The sequence below is a fragment of the Ctenopharyngodon idella genome, chromosome 6 (assembly GCF_019924925.1).
Source record: "Ctenopharyngodon idella isolate HZGC_01 chromosome 6, HZGC01, whole genome shotgun sequence".
Taxonomy (NCBI): Eukaryota; Metazoa; Chordata; class Actinopteri; order Cypriniformes; family Xenocyprididae; genus Ctenopharyngodon; species Ctenopharyngodon idella.
In genome coordinates, this window is record NC_067225.1 from 4,208,230 (window position 1) to 4,236,133 (window position 27,904).

General features: G+C 36.5%; 1 long non-coding RNA gene across 1 annotated transcript; it reads left to right on the top strand.

The window, feature by feature from the left end:
- LOC127514589 (uncharacterized) lies at positions 1-8,153 on the top strand. Its single transcript, XR_007930672.1, has 3 exons — positions 1-24; positions 7,613-7,711; positions 7,964-8,153. It is a non-coding gene; the product is annotated as an uncharacterized LOC127514589 (long non-coding RNA).
- Positions 8,154-27,904: the final 19,751 nt, after the last annotated feature.

The window sequence follows — 27,904 nt, forward strand, 5'->3', positions numbered from 1 at the left end:
CAAAATCTGAACTGCGTCTGAACTGTGAGTATTTGGACACTAGAGCTCTCCTCAATTGGTTTGGCCAACTTCCCATCCTGAGAACATTGACATATTGAAACTGGCAGTTGAGTTTCTTCCCTCCAGCCTGCGGCCGGACACAACAACACCTTTTGTGTTGGTCTAATCCTGGGGCTCCACCGTCTTCGCAACTCTAGGGGATAAAAGCACCATCAAACCACTACTTTAGGGGGAAAATCTTCCCTAATCCTAGCTTTACTTAAACAAAAGGAGGGGAAAAAAACAAGAGGGTGGAGAGAAATTGTGCAGAAACAGGGCAAGACCCGGACCAAAGATCCATACAAATCATTTTCCTGGAGAAACTAAACATTTCTGACAGGCTTTCAGGCCCACTAGTGACACAAAGTACCAAGTCACAGAAAAAGTTCTACACATTAGATATTTGACTCTTTAAATAAAGCACTATAATTTTCAAACTTTCACCGAATTTAATTTTAGGATTGATTTCAATAAATATGTTAAAGTATTTTAACATGCACTCCTTTTCCTTCTATTTTTCCCCTTTCTGAAGCTAGTTAAAAGGCATTTTTTTAAAAGAACAAAAAAAAAAAAAAAAAAAAAAAATGGATTGTGCTGATCATCTTTAACAAGAGGGCAATTTATAAAATGTAACTAGCAAAAAAAAAAAAAAAAGCTTTTTAAACATTTACTATATGTTTTGTTGCTGAAGTCAAAGGATGTGCTTCAATCAAACTACAGTACTTTGGTGCAAATGTAATTCGGTGGAAACTAGTCAAATTAGGTAGATGCTAACATGTTAATGTAAAAGGAAATACTACCTAGTTAAATATGGGTTACAGGTTGTTAGCTCGCTGCTTGATGTCCAATTTAAAATCTGGTTGTTGAAGCAAAACCATGTTGAGAAGCACAGTGCTAAATAATCTGCTCAGTGGAGCATTAATAGGTCTGGTTTGGGCCATGAGTTCTGTTGTATCCAGTGATTGATCTTTGCAACTGGTATAAATCTTAAATACGATTTCCTCCTAAATCTCACCCTCAGTGGCCACTTTATGAATCTAGCAATGAAGGCTTCCATTTTCTCCCTCACACAAAACATTCCACAAGAGAGCCGTTGTAGTCCTGATTCTTTCCTTCAGAAGGATATTGAGGTAAAGAATGAGCTGATGGAGTCTGACTCAAGCCATGCAACGACTCTCTGGAGTCTAAACACAGCTATACACACCAACACCTCGAGCAAACTGCTTCTACTGAACTCTTTGTTTTCAAAGTGTCTTAAGACAGACCAGTCTGATGAGTACAAAACCGTATTAGTACACTAGATACTCGGAAGGTAATCCAAATGAGTGTTTGAAGCACTTGATGGGATTGTTAAACAATCATTTAAGTGTTTTACGCGTCAATAGCACTTCCTTAAAAAATAGGTGAGAATGTAATTTTTCCAATTTGTGGGTGACGGATTCAAATTCAGAGATTCCCCCCAGAATTCCTATGTGATTACAGATTGATTACAGAGGTATAGCAGTTGAGGACAGTGTAAAAGTATGTTTTTGGCCAACTTTTTCCACTTTTGATGTCATTTTTAGTGAGAAATTACTATTGTAGTAGTTAAATATTTGCTTAGTTATCACCAAATCTCTCTCTATTTTGTTGTAGATCATTAAACTGTTATGCTGCCTTAGAAATTTGTCTGAAAACAGTTTCATGACCTTCGTGTAAAAACGCTGCCTGCAGAGTCATTGCCTGATAGGGTAGTGAGGCAACAAGTCGCTGCCTAAGTTTTCGGACGCAGCCCTAGAAAAGGAACAATAAATATCTGAATATGTAAAAGGTAGAGGAATATAAATGAACAGTTCACCCAAAAATTACAAATTCGTCATTATTTACTCACTTTCATGTTGTTCTAAACTGATATGACTAATGAATTTTAGCCATACAAAAGCTTTTGGTATGAAGGTCTCATTTGGAGTCATTTTCATAACACTTTACAATAAGGTTCATTAGTTAAACATTAGTTAATGTATTAACTAACATGAACTAACCATAAGCAATACGTTTGTTACTGTATTTACTAATCTTCGTTAACGTTAATGAAAATACAATTGTTCATTGTTTGTTCATGTTAGTCCACAGTGCATTAACTAATGTTAACAAGATTTTAAAAATGTATTAGTAAATGTTGTAATTAACATTAACAAAGATTAATAAATGCTGTATACAGTAAGTGCAGTTCATTATTAGTTCATGTTAACTAATGTAGTTAACTAATGAACCTTATTGTAGTGTTACCCATATTTAAAAATGGTGTCAACGCATACTGCCAGGTTTGCCGTAAAAGATGGGTGTGCTGCAGTTTATTTTGTTGCAGTGAGATTTGTGTCACAGCATAAGATTATCAGTGAATAATGATTTCTGTTCCTCACAAAAAGTTCTTTAGAAAACCTATTTGGGACACAGAAAATATTGCAAGTGATCTGGACTACTTTTATGGTACTTTTACTAAAACTAAATTAACTAAACCTCTGCTTTTGGGTTCCACAGAAGAGTCCACTAGTCCACTTTAGACATTCTACTGACTATAAGTAAGATTGCAACTACATGTCGACTTATTATTAGCAGACTGTCTGCTTAATATCTGCTAAGACTTTATTTTGATGCTCCACAACAGAAAGTAAATTTGCAACTACATGTCAACGTATTCTCCTAATCCTAACCTAACAGTCTACTAATACTCTAATATAAATAAATATAAACAAAACATTAAATATCTAATTTCATGAATATTGATGATTTCTCAGTGTAGACCTAAATGCAATGAAACTGAAACATTTCTGTGCTGTTTTTTGCTTAAATAATTTTCATAGATATTACTTGAACACTTAATTTTTTCAATATACCCAGTACTGTCTCTCTTCTTTTGTAAAACTTAAATTCAGAAGTCATGCACTCTTTGTGTTTAGTTGCAATGGCCATCTGACAATTGAGCAAACAAAGCATATTAGAGTAAGAAAAAACATAAAAGTCTGCTTTAAGGCTGTGTGTGCCTTTTTTATTACCGAAATGTGTTAGAAATCTTTAGTTCGAAGCATTATTCTGTAATTTCACTAATAGTAAGATTGGAGAAATAAGTTTCGTGGTGCCTTTGAAGTGTGTGTGTGTGTGTGTGTGTGTGTGTGTGTGCCCACAGGGATTGTAGCTGCTTCAGTGGAGTCAAGGCTGTCAAACCGCTGACCAAGTGTGTCTAACTCCTTCACAGATGCAAACACCGAATGAACCCTCCAGCCTGCTTCTCACTTAGCTGAAAGAGCCCTCATTGGGCTCAACTAACCATGTAATGAGTGAGAGCAACCTGTTAGATGAGGGACTGACCAGGGAACACACACACACCGCTCAGACGCTTGCCTAAACACAGATAATCCCTGTAGCTCACTGTAGCAGCGGGGTGCTAGTGAACAGAGCAGTGATGGATGTGTTTGCCTACTTATCTTCCCCTAATGATCAATTGATTTGCTGCCCCTGGACAGCTGCACAGTCCAGCTTTTGACCGATACGGTGGTAGTGAAACCCAGCTGAGGTCAGTCCAAATTATTTCCACATGTAATGCTTCCATGCACTGTTATTTTTTTGTCCATTCAAAAGTTTCAAAATCATTTTTGATGGAAGCAGTTGTTCGGGACAAGCACAGCATGAAAGTTCACCGCTCCACATAATAGCGATCATTATTTAGAAGGGAGTCTACTTTTCTAGGAGCACCTGGAAAACTCAGTTAAGTTTATTTAAACTATATCTGAGCCTTTTCACAAGAGTGACAGTCCAGCAGTGTGACATGTTATAGATCATCTAAAACTATTGTAAACATCAATTTGGTAATTATTTTTAATGATTATTATGCAAGACATTTTATATATCACACCGCAAATCACAAATCAAATCACACCGCAGGACCATTTAAAGACCCCATTAAACGAATCGATGAGCAAAGTTTTCCTTCTTGTGTTGACGGGACATATTGTGGGGTTAGTTAGTTAGTTCGCTCATTTATTTTAGCCAATATTCTTTAGTTACATCAAATCTATGAGCCATAATTTGATACTTTTGTCAGACAGTGCCGGGTCATTATAATTTAAAGTGCCCTTATTATGTTATTTTAAAGGTTTCTAATTTTGTTTTGCTGTCTCCTACAATAGGTTTACATGCATCCAAGTTGAAAAAATTCTTTAATTTTCTCATAATATACGTTGCAACATCAGCTTGTTACTCTCAGAAATGGTTTGATAAAGGATTCAGTCTCTCTAAACCCCTCCGTTATGAGAGCCTACTCTGCTCTGATTGGTCAGATGGCCCAGTCTGTTGTGATTGGTCGATCGCTTACAGTGCGTGTCGGAAATGAAAAGCCTATTACCATAACTGAATTTCAGCTCCAGAGGCTTCCTCAGCGCTTGATACACAGTAATACAAATGATGGCGTCGGTTTTTCCTTATAAATTTGAATGTGAATCCTCGTCTTTTGGAAGTTCATGCCCCCCTGAAAATATCATTAAAAACCAATGAAATGCCCCTTTGATCGCGAAAGCAAAAGTGCCCTTTGGTCGCATCGCGGTGCCCCCGCGGTCCCATTTCTCCCCCCTGGAACGAGATTTCTACCGTGGGAGAACAATCACCCCCGATTTCGGCCGAGGGAGAAACCCACAGCACACTATCTGTAGACAAAGAAAACGAAAAATTATGATTTTACTAATGTGTATTATCCTTGTAATGATGAATAACTGGCAAACTAAGGACAGAGGAGAGACGGTACGTTTGACGTCACAAACTATTACGTGAGTTTCACCCACAGCAGAGATTTTAAAGCTTTCACATAGTAGAATTGAACACGACAACAGCCAAAGAATGTTGCTTATACGTCTGCGTGTCTCTGTGTGAATGAATGGCGTTGTTTCGTCCACTACACAAACTCAAACACGTGACGTTTACTGTTACATGAACTTCAGTCACTTCAGAGCTTTCTTCACCATTTCATTTGGAAAACATGACAAACCGCCAAAATAACATGGCGATGTGCCTATGTGTGAACTGATATTAGGGTAATATTGTAGATCTACTGTTGTGTTGGGTTTTGCTCAATATGACGGTAATTGGCAGATCAGTGGGCTTGCTGCAGCTGAGTATAGTAAGAGACATTCTCTGTTTCAGACGAAACCTAAAATACTGTGTGGAGGACGCAAGATAATTATAATATGACCATGTGGTGAACCTATGTGTTGTTGGCCAGATAAAATGACAAAAAAAAAAAAAATGGACATAAATGTGGCTGTATCATTTGTGTCCCCTTCAAAACTTGCTGTTTGAAGGTCAAAGTAGAAGTTGTTCGCGGACAGCCAATGAAGACCATAGGCTGGCATTATGCAAATTTGTTACATTGTTACATAGGTTTGAAACAGGAAGTGAGACTTGAATTGCTGACGACTTGTTTCAGCAGTTCAGAATTGATTCTTTCTTTTAGGAGACAATAACTTTATTTGTTGTACACTTTGATCTTTAAAACCTTGCAAACCTTTTACTTTCACAGACAGCTATATTACACAATATATGAAAGGTAATATTCAAAAAAGCATAATAGGGGCACTTTAAAGGGAGGGGCATTCTCATTCCAGAGAGCAATTGATTTCACAAATATTTTAATATACATGTCAATGCAAGATGAGTCATCAATATTTTTGGTCCATTTTCCTAGACAAAAAAAAAAAAAAAAAAGATTTTAAATGTTTATGTGATGAAAATTTGTTAGGTGTGCACTACCATATAGATTATGTCAAAATTAACAGGCAGGAATTTAAATCTAAAAAAGTGAATCTTAAGTACAAATGAATTCAGTATTTGCATATAAATCAACGATCAAATCACAGTTGATTTTTCTTCAAAGATTTGCAACAGTCAGTTGTTCACAATAACGCAGTGGTGAGACACTGGTTCAAACAGACGAGAGAGAAAGTATAGCAAGAGCAGTAAATTTATGTATAAATTTATATAAATGTTTCCCATTCGAAAAAAGCCACAGCTTTTTAAATAAGGCCGGGAATAATCTGTTTCCACTGTGCTGTGAGATCCTGCAGGGATTTGCAGAAACATTCGCCCGTGACACAGATCTACATAATCATTTTAACTTTCTCCCCATTCCTTCCCATGATTCTCCTGCTGTCACTTTAGATACTGTTAAAACTGATTTGGGTTCCTTAATCTGGCGGTATTTCTTACACTTTTAAAATCTCTAATATTATAAGGAGATTATTTCATTTATAATTGATTGAGTGCATTTCCTGGAGTGCCACTTCAAAGTTGCTGAATTGAAGATGCATTTAATAGCCAGAGCATGCAGAAAAGAGAAGAGAAAAGGGGAGAGGGAGGGATGGAATAGGGATGGCAGCCAAGAGCTTGACTCCCTTGCTGTGGGAAATGAAGCTTGCAGTCTTTTCTTAAGAAAGAAAGAGGCAAAGATATCATAAGGTCACTGACACAGGGCGGGAAGTGATAATACGCTCCTGCTTGATTTTGGTATAATTATGGTATAATCCAGACTCTACATCACCCATGTGATCAGGTGTTACCAGAATATGGTCAAACAAAGCAAAGTAAATTAAACTGACAAATAAATAGTGAGACATCTTAGGCCAGAGAAATAAAGGTACACTATGTAACTTTTTTGTTCAAAATTAACATAATTTAAATAATGTGTCAATAGGCTACATTGATGGTTCCATGAAGAATCTTTAACATCCATGGATCCTTTCCATTGCACAAAAGATTCTTTATAATGGAAAAAGGTTCTTTAGATTATTAAAATGTTCATCACACTAAGAAAAACATTGTTCTTTTAAGAACCTTTTATGGAAAGGTTCTTTGGGGAAGCAAAAATGGTACTTTAATGACAGCAAAAAAACCCTTTTTGGAACCTTTACATTTAAGAGTTCAGCTTCTCTCTCTGCATCTCTCTGTCGCGTACATGAGTTTAGACCGGGGCTGATCAGGACGGCTCGCTCTCGGTCTTCATTAACCCAGTGAGGAGAGGAGGCTGGGGGCTGGAGCACATTTCCAGAACAGGGATTGTCATCTTGCTGATCATTTATGAGGGAAATGAGTTTTGACAGTGAGAAGGATGCCCCCCACAACCCCTCATCTCAACGGGGCCATGGCCAAATGGGATCATAATCCTCTTAGTGCCCATCCTTATTAAACACCTCTCTAAATGACATGAAAGGCTCCAGCAGGGGGAAAAAAAAATACTATTATTCCACCAAAATAGAATCCTGGGCGCTTCACATACAGTATGTGTATTTTACTTTTGGTTTCGTGACAAGTGTGTCTAAGACTTCTCAAGAATAATGTATATGAGAAACCTCGCCCCACCCCAGCGCTTCTGATGTTCACATTGGGCAGATTGAGAGCTATTAGTGCTCACTTGATGAACTTAGTACTCCGCCTCTCCATTAAATTAACAGCTGTGAAATTCCTAATGTGGACTAATTAATTAACAGGCTACTTAACCCTTTTACTGTAAAGATAATCATTCATTTGTCCTATTTTGCATTTGTGTCAGGGGGTGGCACTGGAGACGGAGACGAAATGGCAATCAATGAAAACACGAGATCCGCAAAGGCAAAGCAAACTAACTTTATGTGGCCATGATCAGCAAAAGGTAAGATCTGTGGTAAAGTTCGTTTTTTGGAAACATTGTAGTAAGGTAACAAGTGTTACCTTTGTTTTAGCATGCGCAGTTTTGAGCAATCTCTCGCCACTAGTTAAAAACCATGTAAATATCTTTGTAGTCTTTAATGCTAGAGTTGTACAAATGAGGGTACTTTCTAACCTCTTCACACAATCTCTTATCTATGTAGGCCTCCATTGTCGCTGTGGCTTACATACGTTCCTGTCTGTCCTGTTTATGCAGTTTTTCTTCGACTACCTTGTAAATCGACGCCCACAGGGCACGGTTGCCACCTTGTGGATAAATTAATTACTACAAAAAAAATTAAATGCGCATGTGCGACCTGCACGGTTACAAAAATCCAACGGTGCGCATACTCTTCTGATGACGAAATTCGCATCACGCTGACTGTTCGCTGACCCTCGCGTACGTGTAAAAAGTGAAGTATTTGGCCTTTATTGTCACAAATTCTGTGTTTCTGTTCACATATTTTTAGTATTTTCAGCTCCCTTTGCTTCCCTTGTTTCCTCTGTTGCCATTACTAATTAGTTGATTGATTTGTCCCACCTGTTCCTTGTTTTCTCACTCATTATCCTGTGTATTTTATACCCCATGTTTAGTTCTGTCCTTTATCTGTGCTCATCTGTTATATGGTTTAATTTTTTGGTACCTGAGGTTTTGTCAGTGTTTTGGATTGTTTTCTTTAATAAAACTGCTTGCCAAGATCCTTTTCTCACCTTTGTTTTGAACCACGCCATGATAATTATATGCATCAGACAGTCAGTAAACAGAGTGTGGGTGTGCTTTCTGAAACTTTAGCACTTCTGCATGATAAAACACATTTAGCTTATAAAACGCTGTGAATAGTGCTGAAATAGAATAAATGTCTTGATACTTTCCAGAGTACCGTGGTAGAGCTGTCAGAGATGTTGCTCTGGGTTAATTCTTTTGGTTTTAAATTCCTTATATACTTCCTGTCTGTCTTAAGCTAGTGTGAGGACTGTATTATCACGGTCCTGTCAGAATGTCACACCTTCATTAAAAATACCTGCAGTTTGCCTTCACTTTGACCTGTGCTGGCATCATCTAAGCATGCTCTCTTTCACGCAGACATGATAGAAGGCTGGTCACTTTAATCTTTAGCCGAGAAATGTCTGGTCAAAAGCGCTATGCCATATGTTCAGAGCGACCACAGCATGTTTAACAGAAGAACTAACAAGTTACTTAAATAGCTGTAAAGGGTAAAGCACACAAGAGTCTGTGATTTCTGAAGAGAGTAGAGCAGAGTGTGCATTTGTTTTAGGGAATACTGACAGGAATCTTAAAGAGAAGGTCAGAGAGTCAGTCCAGGAGTTTGTGAGATGAAAAGTTATGTCACTTGTCTCTCCTCACAGGAATCTCTGGATCTGTAATCTCTCACACCTTCTTCCCATGAAACCGCCTGAGATTTTCACACAGCTCTGTCAGAGTTAATATTTACCGTGACCTCTTGTACAGAGCGAGAGAGCCGTGCGCTGTCTTTGTATCTGTCAGCACTGTGTACGCGTGTCTTAGACTGGCCTCAGATATGCTGGTGTTGTGAACGTCTCTGTTTTTTCTGTCTTTCTATTTTTACTGAATCAGAATCATAATGAGCTTTATTCGCCAAGTGTGTACAAACACACAAGGAATAAATAAAAAAAATATGTATTTATATAGTATCTATTTATTGCATAAATGCCATAAGAGTACTGAGTTATGAATTATAACATATTAACTATTCAACTATATATTTATAGGGAACCATGGCTGGACACTTCAAATTGCTTTAACTAAATGAGAAAATATAAAAAATATATATATATTTAGTGCTATTGCTGCATCACAAATTCTCATTCTTACACTGAAAGCATATCATTCACTGATGGAAAAATAATTTTGCGTATGTATAGGCAGTATGCCAGACTTGGGATTTCACTTGTTTACATAAAACTATAATTACCATAATTACCATAAAATTAAATTACTTTAACAATTACAATTATTTGATAGTGTTTGCAACCCACATTTCAGTGTGACATACAAAAATTTAATAAGAAAAAATACAAAGAAAAAAATTGGACATTTATCAAAGTTAAAGATAAACATTAAGTGTTGCCAAAAAACTGGCTTTTTTTCTTTTTTTTTTTAAATATGGGGACAAAATTTTGTGGTCAGTATAAGATTTTTTAATGTTTTGATTAAAAAAAAAACACACAGTAAAAACAGTAAAATTGAGAAATATTATTACGATGTAAAATAAGTGTTTTCTATATAAATATATTTTAAAATGCAATTTATTCCTGTGTTTAAAGTTGAATTTTCAGCATAATTACTCCAGCTTTCAGTGTCACATGATCCTTCAGAAATCATACTAATTTGCTGATTTGCTGCTCAAAAACATTTTTGATTACTATCAATGTTTAATTATTATCAATTATAATTTTGTGGAAACCATGATGCATGTTTTTCAGGATTCTTTGATGAAAATAAAATAAAAAACAGCATTTGTTTATATAAAAATCTTTTGTAACATTATAAATGTCTCTACTGTCACTTTTGATCAATACTTGCTGAATAAAAGTGTTAATTTCTTTCAAAGAAATAAAATCTGACTGACTACATACAGTTGAACAGTTTTGAATTTCTTAAATACTCAAGTATTTTTTAAGTACTAAAAGAATCAATATGGAACTGATGAAGTGGAATCAGAATTATTAAATTACTTGCAATTTCCATCCTGTCTCGTGGTGCAATAAACCTAACTTTGCACACTATACACCATGGATAGTATGTGAATTGGGATTCAGCCTGTGTATCTTTTCTCTCAATGTAGTTGTTTATAAAACAAATAAAAGAGCTGAATAAACACCCACCCTGTAGGAGGCGCTGCAGGGGCAAAGCGGAGGGATTTACCCCCGCGTATAGAGCAGCTAATTCCCTCGAGTGTGATCGCCAGGGCGACGCTGTCTCATGGGGACAGAGATACTCAGCACGGGACTCCGCCCCCTTCTTTTCAGAGTCTGCGAGGAGCTTTGGGATGGCGTTAAAAAAGAAGATTAGGTTTCCTCCCAAGAGCAAAGCTCCTTAAGGAGTATCGGTGTGCCTCTCACTTGCCTGGTCACTAACAGTGAGAGGAGGAGGGGGAAACAGACTGCATTTATAACACACCAATGCAAAGGCGACCAGGGTCATCTCGTACATTTACGTCTGAAAGATAGCCGTGATGTGATTATTGAGTCACCCATTCATATGGCTTTCATGTGGGGTGGCGAGCTATTTTTACACAGGCCACGTTCGTGGCATAGATATGTAATGTGCCTTTGCTCTTGCATATAGCTTTTCCTTATTTAATCCTAATTACTGTGTGATTGAAGACGCCACACAAGCGGCGAAATAAAAATGAGTCGCACTGAGGCAAGAAAACAGTGTGAAGCCAAACTATCTGTCCCTGACTTTGTGACATGAGAGCAAAGTCAGAAATTTACCAGGTGTTAGGGCGGAAATATCACTGAAAGTGACTAAAAATGTTCCTGTTATCTAGCATTTGCTATATTTCAAATGATGGTTCTGTAGCTGTCAGATACTGGCTCTCTCAGATGTGAATTTGTAAGTGTTTTTCATGAATAAAATCAGGTCTGATAACATTGAAAGTGTACTCTGAGCAACTCTAAAATCCACAGTATAGCGCTGTTTAATCCAACATAGTAGCCAATGAGTAACAATCCAGATTTACAGAGGTAATGCAGAGGAAGTATGACAGACACAGTATGTTTGCAATTGTAAAGCTACTTTACTGGTCTTATCGTAAATAATATATTTATTGTGAATAGTATGCTAATTTTCCATATAGAATACCTATGACCTACTACATTTACTATCCCACAATGCAGTGTGCTCAACTTGACCTTTCAGTCAAATTAAGTAATATCTTCCGCAATTTCTGTCAAATGTTAAGACATCTTTATACAAAATTGGATTAAAAATGCAAAATAACTATATTTCTATCATGAAAACTCTCTAAAGATTTTTAGCATGGTAATGGATATGACAATGGTAAAGGATTAGTTCACTTTCATATTAAAATTTCCTGATAATTTACTCATCCAAGATGCTTGTCTTTCTTTCTTCAGTAGAAAAGAAATTAAAGTTTTTGATGGAAACAAAAATTCTAATAGAGAAGAAGAAGAAGAGAGCTTGTTCAAGACGAGTGTTTGTGGTTAAAATTATGTTATGTTATTTTTTATTTTTTTTAGAAAATGACCGATCGTTTTGCAAGATAAGACCTTTTTTTCTCATCTGGGATCGTGTAGAACACTCTGAAGATGCACTGAAACTGTAATTTTGACCTTCAACTGTTTGGGGCCAATTGAAGTCCACTATAAGGAGAATAATCCTGAAATGTTTTCATCAAAAACCTTAATTTCTTTTCTACTGAAGAAAGAAAGACATAAACATCTTGGATGACATTGGGGTGAGTATATTATCAGGGAATTTTAATATGAAAGTGAACTAATCCTTTAATGTGTTTGGTATTGCTGTATATTATTGCTGCTGCAGAGCAAGTACAGGAACTTGCTACTGCCAAAACATACATTGATACTCTGCTTTGAGCATGTAAGACATACTGCTGCTGCACAAATAGCATATATAAAATTACACATAGCAGATCTATACAGGTGGATCTGGGGAAGGTGGAGGGTTTCAAAGGAACTCTGAAAACGTGCTGCAGACTGAACGCTAACAAGCTATTTAAATGTTTACCAGCAAGCCCATTGGCTGCAGATGAGACATGAACCAATCAGCTTGTGCCATGTAGTTAACGATGTAAATATCATTATTTGCATTAAGTATCATCAGCCTGTGCCATCTAGAGTTTCATGACAGAACTTGGTATGTATCCAGTAACTGGAGCCCAACCTGCAAGTTTATGAGGTCATGTTACAACATGAAAAGAATTAATTTGGTATGTTTAACTGTGGTAACGATAATGACATGTCCAATTTAATTCTTCAGGTCAGAGAGACAATGAAAATAGTCATAAAAAGCTACAGAAAATGAAGAATTTTTTTTCCCCCTGCTTGTCCAGTTTACTTAATTAAAGTAGGCTAAATCAACTATATTTTGTCGCAACTTAATTTTTTCATTACACTCTAAAAAATGCTGGTGTGTTTCAACCCATGTTTGGGTCAAATATGGACAAATCCAACCGTTGGGTTTAAAAATGTAATAAAAAAAAATGAAACCAATGGTTGCGTTTGTTCATATTTGACCCAAACATGGGTTGAAACAACCCAGCATTTTTTAGAGTGTATGATTTAAAGTGCCCCTATTTATGCTATCTTAAAGGTTCCTAATTTTGTTTTGGAGTCCCCTACAATAGATTCACATGCATTCAAGGTCAATAAAGACTTTAATTTTCATAATAATATACATTGCAGCATTTGCTTTTTTCTCACAGTCTCTGAAATGGTTCGATAAAGGATTCAATCTCTCTAAACCCCTCTTTTCCAAAAGAGCCTGTTCTGCTCTGATTGGTCAGATGGACCATTCTGTTGTGATTGGTCAACCACTTACAGTACCTGTTAAAAAACCAAACGCCCATCACCATATCTGAATTTCAGCTCTGGTTCTTCCCCACTTGATACACAGTGATATACGAACAGTAATGATGGCGTCGTTTTTTCCGTAACAATTCCAGCAAGAGTCCTCTACCTTTGAAAGGTCAAAAGTGGATTTGCTTCCGCAGCACTGAAAACAGGGTCTTCTAGACATGAACAACATGAACCAAACTCTTCTCAGTCTCGGCTACAACTACAGTGTTTGAGGGCGGGACAAAGTACACGTTTTTCGAGGGCAGCCAATGAAGACCATAGGCTGGCATTATGAAGATTTGTTACAAACCTACATAAGTTTGAGCAGGAAATAAGACTGGAATTACTGACGAATCATTTTAGACAGTTCAGAATCACTTCTTTCTTTTGGGAGACAATAACTCCATTTATCTGCATTTTGATCTTTGCAGACATTTTACATTCACAAACAGCTATATTACATACTACATAAAAGGTCATATCTGAAAAAGCATAATAGGGGCACTTCATTGCTTTTGAGTTTGGACTATGTGAATCATTTTTGTTGATAAATGACGACTAACTGGAAAGAGGACTTCTAATATCCAGCATGCTTTGCATGGGACGGAATCAGGAGAGTAAAGTGTTTTTTTTGCCACATAACTAAAAACTAAGCATAAAAATGTACAGCAGTGGAAAAATCAAATTATAAAAAATATTAAAGGCTAGTATCTTTGTCATATATTGATATCTGCACTGAGAAGTAGACTGTTGTCCAAACAGTTAGCTGCTGTTGTGTGGTTGATAACGTCATTCCAGCATTTCATTTACACTCAAGAGAGAGAGAGCAATAAAGCAAAAATTCCTTGCACATTCCTTTAGCTGATTGAAAACAGTGATGACAGTGCTGAATGAAAATGTGGAGCTAAATAATCAAATCACTTATTCAGCTTTGTAGCGGGGGCTGGATAAGCTTGATCTGGTCCATTCAAATTCACGACGGTTCCCAGGAGGCTGGATAACTGCTCACGTTTCAGGACTGTCAAGGCCTGCCAATGGCCATAATGGCTCCTAATTCCACATTAATGCAGTCTAAATGAAGTGTCAGAGGAAGATTGATCTGTGGAAGTCGCTGTCTGAGCGTCCGCTGCTGGGCAGAAGTGCCTCAGGGCCCAGAACATCAGCTGATGGACCTGCTAAACGTGTGCATTACACAGCTGAGTGCAGACATGTGATGGGGGGATGTGGGAAAACTATATTAGACCTGTTAGTTTGTTAACAAGAACAAGGGTTGCTTTGAACATTTGACAGGGTGCTAAATTATGTTTAATGATATTATATTTAAAATGACTGACGGTTGCCTGACATTTTTGCTCTTAATGAGACTAGATTTTACTTTCTTTTTTTTTTTTCATTACTAAACTGAATATAGTGGTAATTATCTAAGATAAATCGCTTTTAATGTAAAAAGAATTCATTTCATTTGGTTATCCATTTCGGAAATTGCAAACAAAGTAGAAACTATATAGAGTCTGTATCTATAGAAATCTATAGGTGTACCAAATGATTCATTAATTAACCATTAAGATCAGCTGGATTAAATAATAGACAAATGTATTAAACAATGATAAGCGATGCAAATCAAATGTCTGATAGTGATAACATTATGAAAGACTGTTAATGAAAAGTTTATATAGATGAAACACATTATGTGAAGTGAAAAGTAAATTTGTGATTTTGTACCAATACAACTGAAATATGCTGAAATGTTTGATAAAAACATTTCTTTTTGATGATCTGTTATGATATTAGTACTAAGAGTTTTAAAAATCTAACACTTGCTTGTAAAAATTGCACCAAACCAATGAAAAAAACTAATGGACCTGAGCTAACATGAAATACCAATGAATAGTTGTATTTTTTATTAAATAATTGTTAAAAAAAATTAATAAATATTGTAACAAATGTATTGTTCATTGGTATTTCATGCTAGTTAATGCATTAAGGTTAACCAATGGGATTAACCAATTACCTTTTTTTTTTTAATGATTATCTTTAGAATAGAATCTGACATCCATTAATGTCTGACCTGTGTTATATAATAATCCAGTGCAGACCAATCTCTCTCTCCTATTATAGATGACCCTCATTGGAATGAAACTGTGTTGGGTCCATCACACATGTGGCCTGTGGTGGATGCTGGGAAAAGCATGTGCGGACGACCAGGTGACCACGACGAGTGCTGAAGCTGCAGCGGCTGCAGTTTGATTAAGCGTAAAGCAGGGTTTTAGGGACATGCAGGCAGGTTAATGAAACTCTGCAGGACAGCAGCTTCTTCTGGTTTACACCCTGCCTGAAAACTGCAGGTGACAGAATAAGGTTTAGTATCTCTAGTTAAATCCCCCACCTTCACCTCAGCCTACCTGCTGACTGCTGTGCCACCACAGCCCCTGCATCCTATTCCAAACATTACACTTCCTCTGCTTTAACTCTTACAGTGCAGTTTATATTAATATCAGTGCTAGATTTTTTTTTGACTATGCAAAACTTTTCTGTTCTGGGTGGTTGCCAGGGCATTGCTATGCGGTTGCTAATATGTTCTGAGTGATTTTTAGCATGTTGCTATACAGCTGCTATGGTGTTCTATATTAAAATGATATTAAAAGTTATATTAAAATTGAATAGCAATAAATAATTAAACTTATAAAACGGTTAGTTCTTGTCCTTGATTCTGATTGGTCAATAGCTGTGTTTTATTCACGATAAAACACGGTTATGACCGCTTTACCCAACGGTTCTGTGTATCATTACACAACACCCTTAGCAACGTAAACTGTATGTTTTCAATTGATATTGTTCATTGAAGCTTACTGTATTATGTAGAAGAGTATTGTGAGAAAAAGATCGAGTGAGCGAGTTTATTATCTGCATTCAGATTTAGCTTTTTCCTTCAGGTCAGTCCTATGTTCATAATAAAAAATCTGTTTAAATGTCCGATGTGTTATCCTCTCCTTTTAACAGTTCAGAGGTTTTCCCGTGACTGACAGCGCTAGTCAAAGTGTTTGTCAGTTGCGTTTGTTCCGTGTTCACAACAATTCAGTCTTTTCAATGTAAAAGTCTTTGCTACTGACTGACACACTCATAAAGACAGTCTTTGCTGCCATCTAATGGCGTAATAATGTAACTTCTGTTGCTGTTCACGGTCAGGGACTTTTTTCGGCGGAAGGAAGGCTTTAGTGAAAGTTTACTTCATGAAAGCTGCATTGATACATATTTTTGGTTTTAATATTTGTATTGTGTGGTAACTGTTTTTTATAAAAGCAATAAGGTACGAGAGGCTGTGCTGTATATCGTGAATAAGTCACGGCTGCGTCATGCCTAACAACGCCCCTTCAGCGGCTCGTGACTTATTCACGATACAGCACAGGCTCTCGTACCTTATTGCTTACATATAGAACAATTGTTTCTACAATTAAGTCCCTTTTGTAAAATACAAAGATTAATGATAAGGAGTATAAAGCATCAGCAGTTTACTTTAACTTTTAAATATAAAATTATTTTAATCAGAATTAAAGTGCATTTTATTAACATTTTTACTGGCAATTACAAAGTAAAATTCTGTTAAATACAAAACATTCAATGAGAACCTTGAATCAGACATAAAACAGACACATATTTTATTTATTTATTTGTTTGTTTGTTTGTTTTTAAGTCTTAATTTTAATGATGGGAATAGGGTATAAAGCATCAGCTCCAAAATCATCCATATCATCCGAATTAAACTCCATTTTGTTAACATTTTTATTAACAAATAAAATGTTAATACTAAATGAAAGAAAAAACATTAAAAACATCACAGCCTTGAAAAACAAAGAACAGACAATATTTATATTATATTTTATAGACTATGTATTTATCTATTATATTCTTTTATTATATTTTTAATTAAGTCTGAATTCAAAAGTACCAGGTTTCACCATGATATAGAGCTCCTATAAATTTATAAAGCTGCAAAACTGTGATACAGAACTTTATTTTCCAAATGATGTCCATTAATCAGCTCCTAAAACTGCTGTCAAGCAGAACAGAGGTACATATATGGCAATAGTAAGGGAATGTAGGTTAGTCTAAATGTACCTGCCTTTCATTTTCACCTTATAAAGTGGCTCCTGCCTCCCTAGTGGCTGACAGATGCAGAAGTAGGACATACCGTTGGGAGAAGAGAGCAGTTTTTGGTGGCTCCCTGCCTCCTCGGGTTTGGGGCGGGAGGGGGTTCGTCTAATCTCTAGCGATCCACTTGGGTCTCGGATTTATAAATTCCCAGCAATCTTGGATTCTCAAATCCGTCTTGATTTTGTGGGTCTGCGAGGGTGCGGGGTGGCATAGGGGTAGTGCTGGGGGGTTGCGAGTTGTTTGTGATGTCCTTTAGAAAAAGAGCTTATGGGTTCAGTAGAAGAAACGTGGGGAGCTAATGTGAAGATTTAGGACTTTCTGTGAGGCTTGGCCTCCTCTAAGCTCTGTTTGCTTGAGCCGTTTGTGGGGTCCTGCTTGTACTAAACCCAGATTAATATTCCTTTATATCCAGCAGCCCAGACACACACTTACACACTCACAGTGGAATCAGTCCCCCCTCCAAACACAACCCGCACGCACACACACACAGACGCACACACCTCCTTTTGGCCATAATCGCCTCCAGTCTCTAATCCATAGCTGCTCATCTTTGCTGTTATCTGTCCTCAGTAAGCACCTTTCTCACAGGTTATTTCCATATGGAGAGTGTCAGGAACGATGCTACCATGTTTGCTGTGTTTCAGTCAGTGTCCTTGACCCCATAGACTGATTTTATTAATGAAGATTTCAGTCCAAATGCACAACACATTTTAGAAAGACAATGTTTTTAAAAATAATATTGTTTTTGGTCTCATTGTGTTTACACTGGAAATACATTTGTTAAGTAGTTGAAAAATGTTTTCAACATCAGCTTTTTAAGTTAAAATGTATATATCGAATAGGATCTAATGGTAAAAAACATCTACTATTTGTCATATTTTTGAGTAATAGTAGTCATAAAAGTCATTAAAACTTATTTGAACTATGTCAACAAATGAAAAATGTCTCCAACTTCATGAGGTTCACATGTATGATGAGCACTTGTTGGCTGCTTTCTATTGTTGCATCTATTAACATAATAATAATAATTTAAATTTTTTATAATTTTATAAAAAAAAAAAAGAATACATAAAGTCTCTCAGTTAACAGTAAAGAGGACAAAAATACAGTAAAAATAGTAAAATTGTGAAATATTATCGCAATATCAATATCATCCTGTGATCAAAGCTGAATTTAAAGCTTCTTTACTCCAGTCTTCAGTGTCACATGATCCTTCAGAAATCATTCTAATATGCTGATTTGCTGCTCAAGAAACATTTCTGATTATTATCAATGTTGAAAACAGTTGTGCTGCTTCATATTTTGCTTCACGATACAACTAATGATATGGCAACTGCCCATAGCTCTCAGCCAGATAAAACCCAAGCAGCCCAGTAAGAGGCCTTCAGTGCTTCTGATCTCCCGTCTTCTCAGCCTAAAAGCCTCTTCCCTTTCCCGCTTTGTCTTCCCTTCTGCTTTCTCACCCACTTTTCTCTTCTCCACAGTTAAGTCACTGTGATAAAAAAAGAAAACAAAGTGAGAAGAAAGAGGATGAGTTTTAGCACACTGAAGAGCCGCTCTAAACCAATTACCTAAGTGTCTTTTATCCACTATATGCTTTTGTGTCTTGATCAGCTTTGAATCTCTTGAAATCCCTCTCTGAGATAACAAACAAATGTATCAGAGGAGCATTTTGAGGAAAAGCCTTTTGGCATGCATGGGAAAATAAACTGGCATTGGTTCGAGATTTCATCTGTAGGGGAAATGCATATAATTATATGAAATCATGTACACACTTATTGAACATTTTCATCACTATACTCCTCAGGAAAACCTGTCAATAGACAGACTTTTATAAGCTTTTCAGCTCTTGTGACAAGTTACTTCCCCAACTAAGTCTGATCTCCCCTTCTTATTTAATTTAAAATTAAAGGAGAAGCTGCTGATTCAGTGATGATCCTTTAACATCCATTAACATCATTAATCAAATTATAAACCATATTCTTTCTTTGGTTGATTCTTTATATTTTTACACTTCTTACAACAGTAAGCAACACTGCTGCATCATAAAAGTTTGACTTTCCATAGGGATGAAAGAGAAGTGAGATAATGTAATGTTCAAACCACTTTTTAACCACTTACTATAGAATAATCTAAGTAAATAATAATAATAGTATGCTAATATTTATAATTTTTAACCGAACCCTTATGTGCTGAAAATGTTCTTTGTTTTTATATGGAACCTTGACTTCAGTAAAGAACGCAAGGGTTCTATATAGAACCCTAATGATTTTTATGTTGATTTTATTGCAACAGTATAGAAGGTTAAACTCTGGTCACTAATTAGCTTAGTTGTGGATCATTTTATTGTGCAAAAGTAGAAAAGGCAGATTGGTGATTCTCATTTATTGTGTGTCTGTGGAGAACCTGGTATTTGAAAGCGTTGCACAGTGAATGCACCATGTCTGTGAATAATGTCACAATGCTGGTCATTCTTATCAGATTTACTGCAAAGACTTTTCAAATAGTTTTTTTTCTCTTTAGCCTGAGGCAAAAAAACAGCTGAACAATTGAGGTGATGGGTCAAGAGCAGGTTTAATCCGAACATTCTTTATCCTGGAATATAATATGGCTGGAAACCAAAGAACCATGTGAGTGAAGAATGTGTTCGGGAAGGTAAAAACCTGAAAGAAATATTGTGAAATTATATGAAAGCTTCAGCCAAAAAAAATTCTGCCATTAAAAGGTTAGTTCACCCAAAAATGAAAATTCTGTCATTAATTACTCACCCTCATGTCATTCCAAACCTGTAAGACCTTTGTTCATCTTCAGAACACAAATTAAAGCTGCAAGCAGCGATGAAAGGGCCCTCGCACCCGTGCCACCGCCACCCGGTAGCTTTAGGAAAACAGAGCACGGTGGGCAATATGCATTTAAGTATATAAATATAGGAAGACAGTTTGGGGCGGGTCGGACACTGTATGCCTGAGTTACAACAGCTTCCTCTTTCATGGCGAAACATCAGACTTTGTCAGGCCGCCACAGACACGCCCTTCAGAAAAAACTCAAGATCTTCACAATTTAACATCGCTAAGGCCTTAAGATTAGACAGACCAAATATGATGTTGATCTGGTTAAATCTCTATGAGGAGTTAATCACAGTGTAAAACATGTCATTTTCTGTTGCCCACAGGAGGCGCTAAGACTGTAACTGAATATTGGCATGTAGATGTCTTTAGGCCAATAAAACATGTGAAGTTTGGGGCAGATCGGACATTGTATGCCTGAGTTACAACAACTTCCTGTTTCGTGGCGAAACATCTAATTTTGTCAGGCCGCCACGGACACGTACTTCAGCAAAACTCAAGATCTTCGCAATTTAACGTTTCAAAGGCCTTTAGATTAGACTGACCAAATATGTTATTGATCTGATTAAAGCTCTAGTAGGAGTTCGTTAAAATACAACGTCTGGAAATGGCAAAAACTGCAAAAATTTTGCAGAGAAAATTTAAAATATCTCACTTCCTCTTGGGTTTTCAGATTTTGCACCCACTGACTTTTTTGTAGGTATTGGGCTGTTACATGTGTCAACCGAATTTCATACCCGTACGTGAAATGTATAGCACGAAGGGCGTTTAATTGCAATTTTGTAGGTGGCGCTATGGAGCAATTTTGCCACACCTAATTCTGAAACCCTTCTGACCCATGTGCAAAGTTTCATGAGTTTTCGAGCGTGTTTAGGCCCTCAAAAATGCGATTCGTTTCAGAGAAGAAGAAGAATTGACCGAGCAATTACAATAGGGTCCTCACACCATCAGTGCTTGGGCCCTAATTAAGATATTTTTGATTAAATCTGAGAGCTCTCTGAAGGTTGAACTACTGTAGTCACGTTGACTATTTTAACAATGTCTTTTCTACCCTTCTGGGCCTTGAAAGTGGTAATTAAATTGCTGTCTATGGAGGAGTCAGAGAGCTCTCAGATTTCATCAAAAATATCTTAATTTGTGTTCCCGAAGATAAACGAAGGTCTTACAGGTTTGGAACGACATGAGGGTGAGTAATTAATGACAGAATTTTCATTTTTGGGTGAACTAACCCTTTAAAGGGGCTATATGTAGAGTTCAAAAACCCTTGTTATTAATAACACCGGTGGCCGTTAAGTGAACTGCAGCCAGCTACTTGCTGCTCGTGCTTGCACTGGCGCACATCCCGTACATGAGACCGAACGTTATTTAAGGCTCTGATATACTTGCGGCTAAGTTCTTTTTAGTTCTTCGTTTAGAAGTAAAAAGAAGTTGGAAGTACCCTTGCAGCGATGCTGTTAACGTACATCCCGACGCCGTCCACACTCCTGAGAAAACAGTAGCTAAGAAAGCATCTGATCATAGTGATGTGAATATGTTTGCACCAGCTCTGCAATTCAACAGTATCATGTTGACAGATGAGCTAATTAAAAATTACACTGTTATGATAGTTTTATTATAAAGTATATTTAAGACTAGAGTATATAGATATGATTATGTGAAATATAACCATTTTATTTGCAAGTTTGCATCACACAGTACAGAATGGCTCTTTCGGCATTATCCTGAACATTGTATAAGCATTCGCTTCTTATATACAGAAGAGAGGATCTCAAGAGCGCATGTAAATATCACATCCTCTTGATTTTCCTGCCAAAAATGTCCCAAGTCTTTCAAATAACAATCATTACACAGGTTTTCATAGACAACCTAGTCAGGAAAGGTCTCGTTTTTTCAAGTTTCTTTACAAGCTGTTCACAAATTGGCAATAAAAAGCGATTAATACATACAAATTCTTACATATACATTGTCCCTTTAATTACTCCCCTTGATCCAAAAATCCTCCACAAAAAAACTAACAGCATGTCAGTTTGAATGCAGATGAGTAAGTTAAGTAAATAGTATGATCTTTAATATGACCTTAATGTATGTTTGATAGATGTCATGAACTATGACGTTTCTTCCTGTATAGCTGTCTTTCTCTGTCCCTCCCAGTGGATATTGGAGAAAATAGATGTCATTAATAACAGCTTCACTCTTCCACCCCGTGCGTGGTTCATCAGCTCCACCATGCTCTCCTGGAGCAAGTCGTCGGTTCTAAGATGTCACACAATTACCTCTTAAGTTCTCAAACAAATGGAGAGACCTGGCAAGTGACATCAAATCAACTCTGTCACAGGTGATTGAGTCTAGTCATCAAGTCAGGGCGAACGCCGCTACCTGTCAGGAGAGAGAAAACACAAGAGCAGGACATGAGGGTTTTCCATCAGAGATTGTAATGGACTCCTATTAATACAGAAACACTTCTTTTCCCCTGAACATTTTCAGAAGATAAAGATGGAAATATATTACACCTGTCCTCTAGTGTATTTCAGTCTCTTGCAAGCTTGTGGGCCATGTAGTTCCAACCCTGGCAAAACCCTTATTTTGTTTAGAGTAAGGAGAGGGCAAAGTTTTTCAGTGACCATGTTTACTTGCACATAAAAATTCAGAAATATCGGCATTTAGTCATATTTTATTAATGTATATCCATGATGTAAATGCATTAACCCGATTATCATTACAAGATTAAGCCAAATATTCTTGTTTCTAGAAGTCTGAATAAGACGGCTAGCACATGATTGTATTAACTGGAATTGTATATGTAAACATATAATTTTGATTATGCACATTCACACCAAAGATGATAACAATAACGATAAAGATCTAAAATCGTTCTAAATGTAAAAGAATAGCAGAGTCCACACTACAACTAAAACGATAAAGTCACAAAGTAACAATACCTTTAGAATCACTTTCAGAACAGTTCAGTTTCCAGCTGATGAACAATAAAAACGTTGACAGCCAATCAGAATCAATCCTGCTTTAAAGAGCTCAAGCATTTAAAGGGTTAGTTCACCCAAAAATGAAAATTCTGTCATTTATTACTTACCCTCATGCCGTTCCACACCCGTAAGACCTTCGTTAATCTACGGAACACAAATTAAGATATTTTAGTTGACATCCGATGGCTCCGTGAGGCCTTCATAGGGAGCAATGACATTCTCTCAAGATCCATAAAGGTACTACAAACATATTTAAATCGGTTCATGTGAGTACAGTGGTTCAATATTAATATTATAAAGCGACGAGAATATTTTTGGTGCGCCAAAAAAAACAAAATAACGACTTATTTAGTGATGGCCGATTTCAAAACACTGCTTCATGAAGCATCGGAGCACAATGAATCAGTGTATCGAATCATGATTCAGATCGCGTGTCAAACTGCCAACGGCTGAAATCACGTGACTTTGCCGCTCCGAACAGCAGATTCGATATACTGATTCATTTATGCTCCGATGCTTCATGAAGCAGTGTTTTGAAGTCGGCCATCACTAAATAAGTCGTTATTTTGTTTTTTTTGGCGCTCCAAAAATATTCTCGTCGCTTTATAATATTAATATTGAACCACTGTACTCACATGAACCGATTTAAATATGTTTTTAGTACCTTTATGGATCTTGAGAGAGGAAATGTCATTGCTCCCTATGAAGGCCTCACGGAGCCATCGGATTTCAACTAAAATATCTTAATTTGTGTTCCGAAGATTAACGAAGGTCTTACGGGTGTGGAATGGCATGAGGATAAGTAATAAATTGACAGAATTTTCATTTTTGGGTGAACTAACCCTTTAAAGCGACAGACAACAAAATTGAATAAACAGAATGATGTGCAGATGCTAATATATTTATCGTTACAGTTATCTTTATAGTTATCATTCGTGGTGTGAACTGGGCTTAATACACTGTAAAAAAGCAACATTTTTCAATTTATGGGACTTTTTAAGTCACAAAATCAAATTTTTAAATTCCTTTTTTACATTTTATATAACTAAGCAAGTCTTATTCCCTACATTTCTAGTATTTACAAAAGAAAATGGAAATGACCTTGTTTATTCAGAATATGCTAATATTTACAGTAAAAATTCCAGCAACAGTGACGTCTTTTTCAGAATAAAGCTTTAACCATCATCTGAAAATGATTTGCAGATAAATGTGGCCATTGATTGCGCACAAGAATGTTTCAATATTAATATAAATTTAGTCATATTCTGATATTGTATACATATGCATAAATGCATCATGTAAATGTAACATGCCACAGCCTGGATATTCAGTTACTAGAAAGGAGAATAAAACAGCTGGCATATGCAAGACATTTTCAGTTACATTTCATTCGTATAGGGATATCAGTTGAACACCATGTTACAATATTGCTTACAAAAATCATATCAAAGCCCAATAAAAAGCAGTGATCTTTATTCTTTTTTTATACAGATTTTGACAGCAAACCACAGTCAACCTTACAGGCAGACTTTGTGAGCAGAGCAAGCATGCAAACAGGCTGTGAGCGCTGGAACACACATCTGATGGAGGCAGGAGGCCGTAGGACATTATCAGCAAGATAATATTGTCAGTGGCTGATGTAAATTGCAGGGCGACATAGTCAACAGACATGGCTGAGTGGCTGCAGTGTGTCGGGGCCGTGACACTGACAAATGGAATATTTTTGGAGGGCTTAATCGCTGGAAATGGGGTTCTGTCTGATGGTGACATGCACACCCCCGCTCCAATGGCCGTAAAAAAGAAAACTGATTGTCTGGGTCGCTCACTCAATCTCATCTCCTTCAACCTTGCACCTCCTCCCTTCCCAAATACACACACACACACACACACACACACAGATACACAATTGGTTTTTTCACTGTAAACAGAAGGAGGCCTGAAATGCAAAAACACATTCATCTGATTCATTAAATAGGGAAATTAAGATCCTGCGCAGTTTTTCATATTCATTCCATTCCAGAGGAAAATTGCATTGCTCAGAGATGGCCCTGTCATAGCTCAGGACACTTAATGGAGTGAAAATTAACTGTTTTCTCTTAAATCAATTATTTTTAATATAAAATAAATAAAATGTGAGATTAGGCATTTCCTTAAGTGAATCTTCTAAGAAAGAGATTTAAGCAAAAGTCTTCTTTGGTAACACTTCACAATAAGGTCAAATTAGTTAACATTAGTTAATGCATTAACTAACAATGAGCACTACATTTATTATTTAGCTATTCATCTTTGTTAACGTAAGTAGGCCTAATACAACTGTTCATTGTTCGATCATGTTAGCTCAGGTTCATTATAACAGATAGGTGTATACAGCTAAACGCGCTTACTTTATAAACAGCCGACGAAAACCAAAATACAAGGTATCTTTATTATACATTTATATATACATATATACATTATACAATGATTGCCAGTTGCCGTAATCTTTGAAGTTTTCCGTTTCTGTACGTATCGTATTCAATGGTAAAATACTTAGCTACGTTTTCTCATGAGATCAGGGGTGCGTTTCCCAAAAGCATCGTTAGCCAACTAACATCATCTCAAGTTCCGTCGTTACTAACATTCAGCGAACATTCGCAAACTGCATCGCAAACTTGTGTAGTTGGAACGACAGTGGTTAGAAGCATAGTTTCTTGTTTTTATGACATACTTAATCAATTGTTATCTTGAGCAAAATAAGCAAGCTGACATTAAGTACAATGTATATATTTTATTTCGAATATATACAAATGTCATTTACGTATTTTAGTTTGTCAAGAGATTTTAGCACCGTTTTTGAAGAGTGCGCATATGCGTAGCCTACGTGCTCTAGCCTACGTAAACGAGCCTATGATTGAATCTGGAAATAAAGCAAAATAACTGAGAAAAATGAGAATTAGTCCTCAGATGCCATGTCCGTGATTTATAGCAAAATATCTAGCATTAATTCGATCTCAAACGGATTCATTTAAAGAAGTTATTACTCCACCACCACCTGTGTGAGAAGCGAGTTAGCGAGTTACATTGTTGTACGGGAAACGCACCCCTGGTTGGTTTGACTTGTTAATATTTTTCATTAGAATAACTGCAGTAACTAACTCTTCTAATTTTTAAAAGGGATGCTCTAAGTCAAATTAGCTTTTCACTAATGAGTGCACTAGTTTTCCAAATCTGTTCAATGGCTATTCACAAGCTCTCAGTTCAGTGTTTTAACAACAATGTTTGAGTATAATTGTTTGATCAAGGTATAACATGCATTTTGGAAGCTCCGGCTTACCTTTTTTTTCATGTTCAAACATGTTTTTCATGTTCAAGAGTACATCTCAGAGAGCGGTGTGCTGAGCAACTGTCGCTTATGCCAGATTTAGGACATCTTCAGGATGAGGTAATGCACTTAAACTATTTAAAACTAGATATGGGATTGTTCAAATGAAAATTGAGATTAACCCTTTAAACCCTGAAAGCATTTTTAGAGGTTTTTTTTTTTTTTTTTTTTTTTGAGTGACAGAAGTAAAGACTCAACTCCAAAACTTTAGCAAAGAGAGTCAAAAGGTAGGTATCGTTTGAAAAATTGATTACATTTGGACATTCTCATGCTGAGAAACTGCTAATAAAATACATACATTATTATTTTACAAATGTTGTGGTGATAGCATAAAGTAATCAAAAGTTACAGCATTTTGAACCAAGGTAGCATTTTGTTTAGCCCTTGATGCCCCCTAATGGGTATTTTTAAAATCGTTCCTCCATGAGTAGGCTAATATCTCATGATCGCTGCAAGGCATTATGTTGATTTTGGACTCATTTCAATCGGGAGCATCCACTGTAAGTAATGATGTGCCATTTTCTACAATCTATGCATCTTTCATGAAGTTATATGCGAAAATGCCACGTGAAAGCTACATCTGATTTTAGTTAGCACCTGTTTGCCTGTGGGGCTTATGTGTCTGATCTCCGTGAGAAATATCTCATGATCTATGCATTGGATGATGAAAACATTTTTTTTCTTCTATTTATCAGCAAATAACTCAGCACTACTTGGGAGTTAATCAAATTGGCTACATTCATTGTAAAGTTCAGACTCTAAGCTTTCAAATGACACCAATTTTTGTTGATCAGTGCAGTAGTTTTGAGAAATATGATCAAAATGGTTGTCTGCATTAAAGAGCTGAGTTTCTAAGCTTTAAAATGATACCTATTTTGTGTTATTCTTAACAGTGGTTGCTTAATTTGAATATAAATTTTTTCGCTTTGGGGGGTGGGGTTCCACCGGTGGTACACTTCGGGCTTAAAGGGTTAATCAGAAAATCAATATTTTTACACAGTCCTACTATATTTCTGCATCAAGCAAATGAAATATTTTGCCTAGAATAATGAGTAAATTTATTATTTAACATTGACTGAAATGCTACTCATAATACGTTTCACCAACTTTGTTCATAAATCTTGCGATGTGAAGTTATGGCTAGCAAGTGCTTTTGTGCTTTATTCTTCAGAGCACTATAACCACGAGCTGAAAATGAACACTTTTCATCTCAATGATGTCTGTGATTAGAA